We start from the raw sequence: 7,682 nt of genomic DNA, 5'->3' as shown, positions 1-7,682 counted from the left end.
ATGGTGGATACACATTATCATATATTTGTCAAAACCCACAGACTACACCACACTAAGTGGGAACCCTAATGTAAACTATGATGATAATGACATGTCAACATAGCTTCATTGATTTTGATAAACGTACCTCACTAGTGTGAGATGTTAATAATTGGGAAGCTCTGTGTGTGCGTGTGTGTGTATGTGTGTGTGTGTGAACACCTTAGTTTCCTCTCAATTTTTTGTAAACCTAAAACTGCTCTAAAAACTAAAATCTATTAATTGAAGAAAATTAATAGGAGGCTATGTACAGAGATTCTTTTTATACAAGGAACAAAGCCAACTCAAATTAAGCCAAAAACAAAAGTAAATGCATGGGAGGGCTTGGTCCTGCAGAGTGATGACTTAAATCTAAGGTCACAGTAAACATTTGATGCTCATTGCCAGGCCGTGATGGTGCAGGACCCTAAACAGAAAGCTCACAATGGGGTGAAGCCACAGAGGCACTATGAGAAGTTTGCCACAGGTGACAGCAGGAGAGCTGTGAAACTTGCCTGTGGATCTATAATTTGGAAGTGGCCCACAAGATGAACTTGTTGGGAAAGGGTTGGGCGGAGAGAGCCATGGCAGAGCGGCTGAGTCCCGTGCATAGGATACCCAATGCAAAAACCTCACCGATTTTATGCTGTCACCTCTTTTCTTCTCCAAAAACCCATATGATATACATTTTTCTTGCCTTTTTTCCCTATAATAAACCTAATCCCATAGATGCAAGAAGGCCTGGGTATACAGAGGCAATCCCTGCAGTCAGCAATGGAGCCTCTCTTCTATTAAGTGACAGAGAAACACAGTCACAAAATAGTCTAGGAGTAGAATGATGGTTGCTAGAGGATGCAAGGAGAGGGAAATGTGGAGATGGCGTTTGATGGAGGGAGATAAAGCTGCAGTTTTGGAAGATGAAAGCTGTGGTTTTGGATATTACAGTTGCACAATAATGTGAATGTACTTAGTGCCACTGAGCTGTACATTTAAATGCTAAAGACAGCAAATTTTATGTTACATATATATTTTATCATGGTAAAAAAATTTCCAAAGTAAATGCATCCTGCAGATTCTGGAACGTCATTGTAAAACCAAGGTAGAATGCACATGCCTCAGGAATAACTAAATGGAGACTCAGATAACATTGGGATCCCCTTTTCAAACCTCGTTTCTTCCTGAATGCCTGCTCTCTAGCCTTCACGGTAGAAAAGGTGGGAGGAAAAGTGCCCACGCTTTAATTCTCACAGCTTCAACCAGCAGATCCCAGTCCAAATACCTGGGGGAAAGGACTCACTGACCCATGTTGGGTAAGTACAGACCCCCATATCAATCAACTATGCGCAGAAGGTGCCCATGCCACTGAGACTGCGGGGTGGGTGGTGGCCACTTTTGGTAAGTGGTCCATGTCCACGGACTTTGCTGCTGTTCAGTGCAGTGTTCTACATATGCTGAGGAGGCTACATTTGTTAGTTGTGGTATTCAAATCTTCTCTATCCTTACTAGTATTTTTATCTGCTTGTTCTATCTGTTACTAAAAGTATTGTATTAAAATCTCATACTAAGATTGCATATTTTCCCTTTTTGTCTTGCCAATTTTTATTTCATATATTTCAAGGCTATGTTATGAGTATACAATTGTACTCTATCTTCCCAAGGAATTGCTCTTTTATGATTATGAAATGTTTCTTTTTATCTCTAATAATGCTTTTGTCTCAGGGTGTTCTTTTTCTGATATTATATGACTATATCAGCTTTCTTTCGGTGTTTGCATGCATTTCTTTCTGTACTTTTATTTTTAACCTTTCTACATCTTTACAGTTAAGCGATGTCACTTTGTCGTCCTTAACTAGGCTGAGAATTTTGTTTTTTAAAATGAAGTCATTTAGGTTGAATGGAATTTCTAATATATTTGTATCTAAACCTTCTTTCTTCTTTTGGCTTTTTATTTGTTCCATCAAGTCTAAGTTTTCCTTCCTCTCCTTGTTTTTTGCTTTATTTTGGATTAACTATTTTGATTATTTCGTTTCACCATTAGACTGGTTAGTTACACATTCTTTTACGATCCTTTTGGTGGTTATCCAAAATGTCAGTAATGCAGAAGCAAAAAGGTAAGAGAAACCCTAACCTCTTATTTTCTCTAAACTGGCAGTGAAATCTAGAGGTTTGATTGGATTCAGTTTATGTTTTGGGGGGATGACAGAGGTCTTCACAGATGGGCCTGTATTGTACACCTATTATATGAGACGGCGATGATGTCCCATGCATAGATGTACAGATTGATACGCAGGCTTAGGTGTTTCAGTCAGATCCATCTATTATAAAGTTCCCCGTTAGCCTTTCATCTAATTGTGTTAGCAGCCACTGGTGATGACTACCTAGACTCATTCTTTCATTAAGGGTTGCAAGACAGTGACTCCTCGATCACTCGTTCTCCTATTAGCTGCAATTATTTTTTGTTTGTTTGTTTGAGATGAGTCTTACTCTGTTGCCCAGGCTGGAGTGCAGTGGCATGATCTTGGCTCACTGCGATCTCTGCCTCCTGGGTTCAAGTGATTCTCCTGTCTCAGCCTCCCAAGTAGCTGAGATTACAGGTGCCTGCCACCGTGCCCAGCTAATTTTTTTGTAGTTTTTAGTAGAGACAGGGTTTCACCATCTTAGCCAGGCTGGTCTTGAACTCCTGACCTCGTGATCCACCTACCTTGGCCTCCCAAAGTGCTGGAATTACAGTCGTGAGCCACTGCACCTGGCTAGCTGCAATTCTTAAGACGAGTGTTGCCTGGTCAACTACTTACAGTCCATACAGGAAAGGTAGGATAAATACATGATTGATGAAGCAGGAAAAGAGTGTTGCTATGCAACGTTACACCAAGCACTTAGTTTTAATCTATGAGGCCTGTTGGAGGAAACAGACGTCTAGGGGGCAGCAGAGACCACCAGTGCTCCAGCCGTCACACCTTGGCAATTACACCTTTAAATAACATGCATTACCACTGACTGCTGTTGCAGCTTGCAGTTTCATTTCAGCTGGCTCGAATCTCAGCTGCTCTGAGAGGCCATATTCCCTTGCTGACTGCAGTGAGGAGCTGGGGTTGTCTCTGGTGCCTCCTGGTCCTTGTTACCTGCTGCTGGAAGGTGAGGGAGTATCTTACCTGGGACTAGCAGAGGAATCCAGCAGTCCTTAAGTTGGGGGTTGGGGGAGATGTCGGGGGGAGATGTGGAGGAGAGAGGGGACTCTGTCTGTGATGAGAGTGCAGACTCCACCAGTTCAATATGCTGGGTGCAGTCTACGTAAAGTGATCGTGTCACTTTAAACGGTGTCAGCATGGTATATTGGATAAACGTGTGGGCTTTTAGCTAACACACTTGGGTTCCAATTCTACTCCTGCTACTAAGGAACTGTGGATGAAGCTCGGCTTTCTTACCTGTAGAACACAGCTGATGATAGTTGCTCTTGCACAGTATTGTTGGAAAAGCAGGAGATGGTGTGTGTAAGGGGCTCCGCCGGGGGCCTGATGAGCAGGCGAGTATGTGCACCTGTGTGGTGTCGGAGCCGGGAGCCCCTCACTGTTCCCTGGTGAGACTTGGCCTACTTCCCAGGCTGATGGCTATGTTCAATGCCCAGCAGCTTTTCACCTCCAGAGACATGTAGCTAGACAGGGTGCACAGGGGGGCTGGCTCCAGGCTCCCATGCCCTCGGTGTCAGATGAGCAAAGGAAGACCCAGGGTTAAAGTGACTTCTCCAGGTCACTAGAGAATGTGGCAGAGCAGAGGCTGGAATCTAGAATTGTAGACTCGGTCTTGAGCTTGCATTGGCTGCATCTAAGTTACTATTTTCTCTGGATACTCTTAGAGCTTCTCAAAATCTTTAGGTTGTCTTGGTTTAAGTTGTACTTGCAAACATTTTCAGAGACTCATACAGGAAATGAGCCCTCAGTATACATGGTACTTTAATTCCTACAATTATCCTCATCCTGGGCTTAACTATACTGTCTCTTACCAGTCCAAGAGTGTGAAATACAAAGTTTGAATATGACTTATATATTTAGCTAATTATTAATTCATCAAGCATGTATTGAACTCCTATAATGTGCCAGGTACTAGGTCACAGAAAGAAATTTGAGATAGGGCGGATGCAGTGGCTCACGCCTGTACTCCCAGCACTTTGGGAGGCCAAGGTGGGCAGATCACCTGAGGTCAGGAGTTCAAGACCAGCCTGGCCAACATGGTGAAACCCCGTCTCTATTAAAAATACGAAAATTAGCTGAGTGTGATGGTGTGCACCTGTAATCCCAGCTACCCAGGAGGCCGAGGTAGGAGAATCGCTCAAACTTGGGGGTGGGGGTGGAGGTTGCATTGAGCCGAGATCATGCCATGCCACTGCATTCCAGCCTGGGAGACAGGACGAGACTATATCTCAAAAACAAAACAAACAAAAAAGCCCAAAAAACCAAAAAAACCAACAAAACAAACAACAACAACAAAAAAGGAAATTTAAGATAAAGGGAATAGAGACAGAAGGATGAAAAATACAGTCCCTGCATGCTAGGAATTTCAACTTTAATGAGAGTAGTGGAGAAGATGTGGAAGGGAGAAGCCAACTATTGATTACAATTCAGTGAGATGCACAGGCCGGCCTTTACCTTCAGAGACTTTCTGGAGGAGTGATATTTGAACTTAATCTAGAAAGCTGAGTCATGCCTAAGCAGGGAGAGACCAGAGTGACTGTCCTTGCAGTCAGAAAGAGCATAGAGGTGTGAAAGGGCACTGCGAGTTTGTGGGGCATTTCCAATGTTAGTTCTGCATGGTGGAGATATGAGCAGATAGGGTTGTGATGGTGACAGGGTGAGACAGGCAGATGCTGAGGGTCACAGTGCTGTGCCATCATTTTTAAGGCAAGGTGAGAAGCACTGAAGTACCTTGAGTGATAGGATTAGACTGTGGAGATTGGAAGGATTTGAGAAATTTAGGAGGCTCTTGCTGTGCTGTGGGCTAGAAGGAATGAACTGTACTTAAGTCATGGCCGTGGGGATGGACAGGACAGAAGTGACCCAAGGAATGGTTATGACAAAAATTGGACAGGGCATGTGTTTAAATGGTGGCCATGAGAAGGATCTGCAAGCAGTGTTTTGGAATGAACCTTGAGAAATTGCTACCATCTGCCCAAGTTCCCACCTGGATATTACAGGTTCAGCTTGAGGCATTTCTCTAAAGTTCCTTATAAATTGAAAGTCTAACAAGAACCTATTAACATTTTATTTTCCTTTGCCTCCCCTTTGAAAACTCAGTGGAGAACTCAGTGTTCTCTTTGGACTAGTGACTGGGGAGCTGGGGATGGGAAATGTGGCTCTTTCCAAGTGCAGCATAGATTCTCACTGCAAGGGAGAATGGCTGAGGGGCTGTGGATACCACCTTCCTAGCTGATTTCACCTCCAGGTCTGCTGTGGGAACAGGCTTGTTAGATCTGAGGCTCCTTGGGCAGGATTCTTAACTCATAAATACCTCCCTCTCTACCTTCTGTGGGGATTTCTATTTTTACTGTTAATGTTCAAAATTGGATTAATTGTAATCCTTGATTCATAATACTCTCATTATTATTAGTCAACACATGGCTTTCTTTCTTTTTTATGATTAAATAATTTAAAAAACTTTTCTCATAAATCTGTTTCATTAGCATATATAATAACATCATATGTATTCTTTTTTTTTTTTTTTTGATGGAGTCTCGCTTTGTCACCCAGGCTGGAATACAGTGGTGAGATTTCAGCTCACTGCAACCACTGCCTCTTGGGTTCAAGCAATTCTCCTGTCTCAGCCTCCCGAGTGGTTGGGATTACAGGTGTGCACCACCATGCCCAGCTAATTTTTGTATTTTTAGTAGAAATGGGGTTTCGCCATATTGGTCAGGCTGGTCTCGAACTCCTGACCTCAGGTGATCCACCTGCCTCAGTCTCTCAAAGTGCTGGGATTACAGGCATGAGCCATCACACCTGGCCCATATGTATTCTTAATTGAAGTAGAAACATTTTTAAATTACTGTGAAAAAACAATAGTGAGATTCCAGGAACAGTTGTGCCCTAAAGAAATCTGGTTTGAAAGATCGGAATGCTGATTGAACAACTGACCTGAATTGTCAATTGGAACTAAACCTTTTTCTCATTTCTCCACCTAAATTGAGAAAAACAAATATAACATATTGAGTTTATAAGTTCTCCAGATGCCAAAATTGGTCTGATTGATTAATCAAGTTAAATTATTTAATTCTATTTTCTATTCCTAAATATAATAACTAAATATAAATCACTGCTCAACAATGAATAAAGGTAAAACTCTAATTCTATCTAATTAGTTTTAAAATGTATTATTTTGAGAACCAAGTCTTTCTCCTAGCTAAGTAAATGAAACTTTTGATACTTTCTTGTTTTTTTTTGGTTTTGTTTTGTTTTTCTCCTGAGATAGGGTTTTAACTCTGGTCACCCAGGCTGGAGTGCAGTGGCGCAATCTCACACACTGCCACCTCTGCCTCCTGGGCTCAAGCGATTCTCCTGCTTTAGCCTCCCAATTAGCTGGGACTACAGGCATATGACAGGATGCCTGGCTAATTAGTATTTTTGTGGAGATGGGGAGGGGATCTCACTATGTTTCCTAGGCTGGTCTTGAACTCCTGGAGCTCAAGCGATCCACCTGCCTCGGCCTCCCAAAGTGCTGGAATTACACGCGTGAGCCACCGCGCCCGGCCAAATGAAACTTTCCTTTAAGGAACAAGTGAATTTTTAACAGATTCCGGAACTTGGCTTGCATAGTAGTCATAATTCCTCAGTGTGGTCAGGACTCCTGCAGAGTTCATATGCTTCACATCCTTGTGGTACTGAAGAACATTCCCATGGATATCAGTTAACTTGCTTCCCATAGCATGTAAAATAACTTCTGGAGCACAAGTATCCCTCTTCTTACAACCAGGACTTGCAAATACATAAGCAAAGGCTTTGCCTTCATTCAGCTGAATAATCTTATTTCCTGCTCCTACTCACAGCACATCATCGGGGTTCATGGCAGTAACACAGTCAGTGACCAACTTGTTGCTATGGGATCGGGTAGTTGTGATAATGTGTTTCCCAGCGGGGACTTCTTTCAGCTGAAACCCAAAGGCACCTAAACCTTAAACTCCTCAGATTGTCCTCCCCAGCACAGCATCTGGTCCTGCCTTATAGTTGTAATATGGCCAGTTAATAATTCCTGCTATGACTTTCCTTCCTAAGCAATTCCAATAAGAACTGTTACATTGTCAAGAAGACCATTGGTGTATTTCTTGGTTCCATCCAGAGGATTAACCCAGACCACAAGATCTTCTTTAATAGCACTGTACTGCGACAGGCGTGGTTGTTTCAGTATTTCCTCCCACTGACCGTCTTCAGTCAGCTCTTGATCCACTTCCTCAGAAGGCAGATCCTCTTACCCCATAACTGTTAGTTTGGGGAATTTCTGGGCCAGTGAAGAACATAAGCTCATCTGTACCAATCAGTCAGCTTTGGTTGCACAGGTCTTCTCCACGATACCCAGGTCTCCTTCAGTAACAACCCATCTGACTATCATTTCTTTAAATTTGGAGCAATAGACTATGCTGAGGCTATCAACCACATCAACACAGTGTTGCTGGAAGCCAT

At 42.8% G+C, this 7,682-nt stretch overlaps 1 pseudogene; it reads right to left on the bottom strand.

The window, feature by feature from the left end:
• Positions 1-6,772: 6,772 nt before the first annotated feature.
• LOC105722034 (3'(2'),5'-bisphosphate nucleotidase 1-like) lies at positions 6,773-7,682 on the bottom strand (annotated as a pseudogene).

Source organism: Aotus nancymaae, unplaced genomic scaffold (genome assembly GCF_030222135.1).
Source record: "Aotus nancymaae isolate 86718 unplaced genomic scaffold, 86718_ANA_hifiasm-v0.15.2.pri h1tg000032l_0, whole genome shotgun sequence".
Classification (NCBI taxonomy): domain Eukaryota; kingdom Metazoa; phylum Chordata; class Mammalia; order Primates; family Aotidae; genus Aotus; species Aotus nancymaae.
The sequence above is the reverse complement of the archived record's forward strand: the minus strand, read 5'-3'. Positions and strand labels throughout refer to the sequence as shown.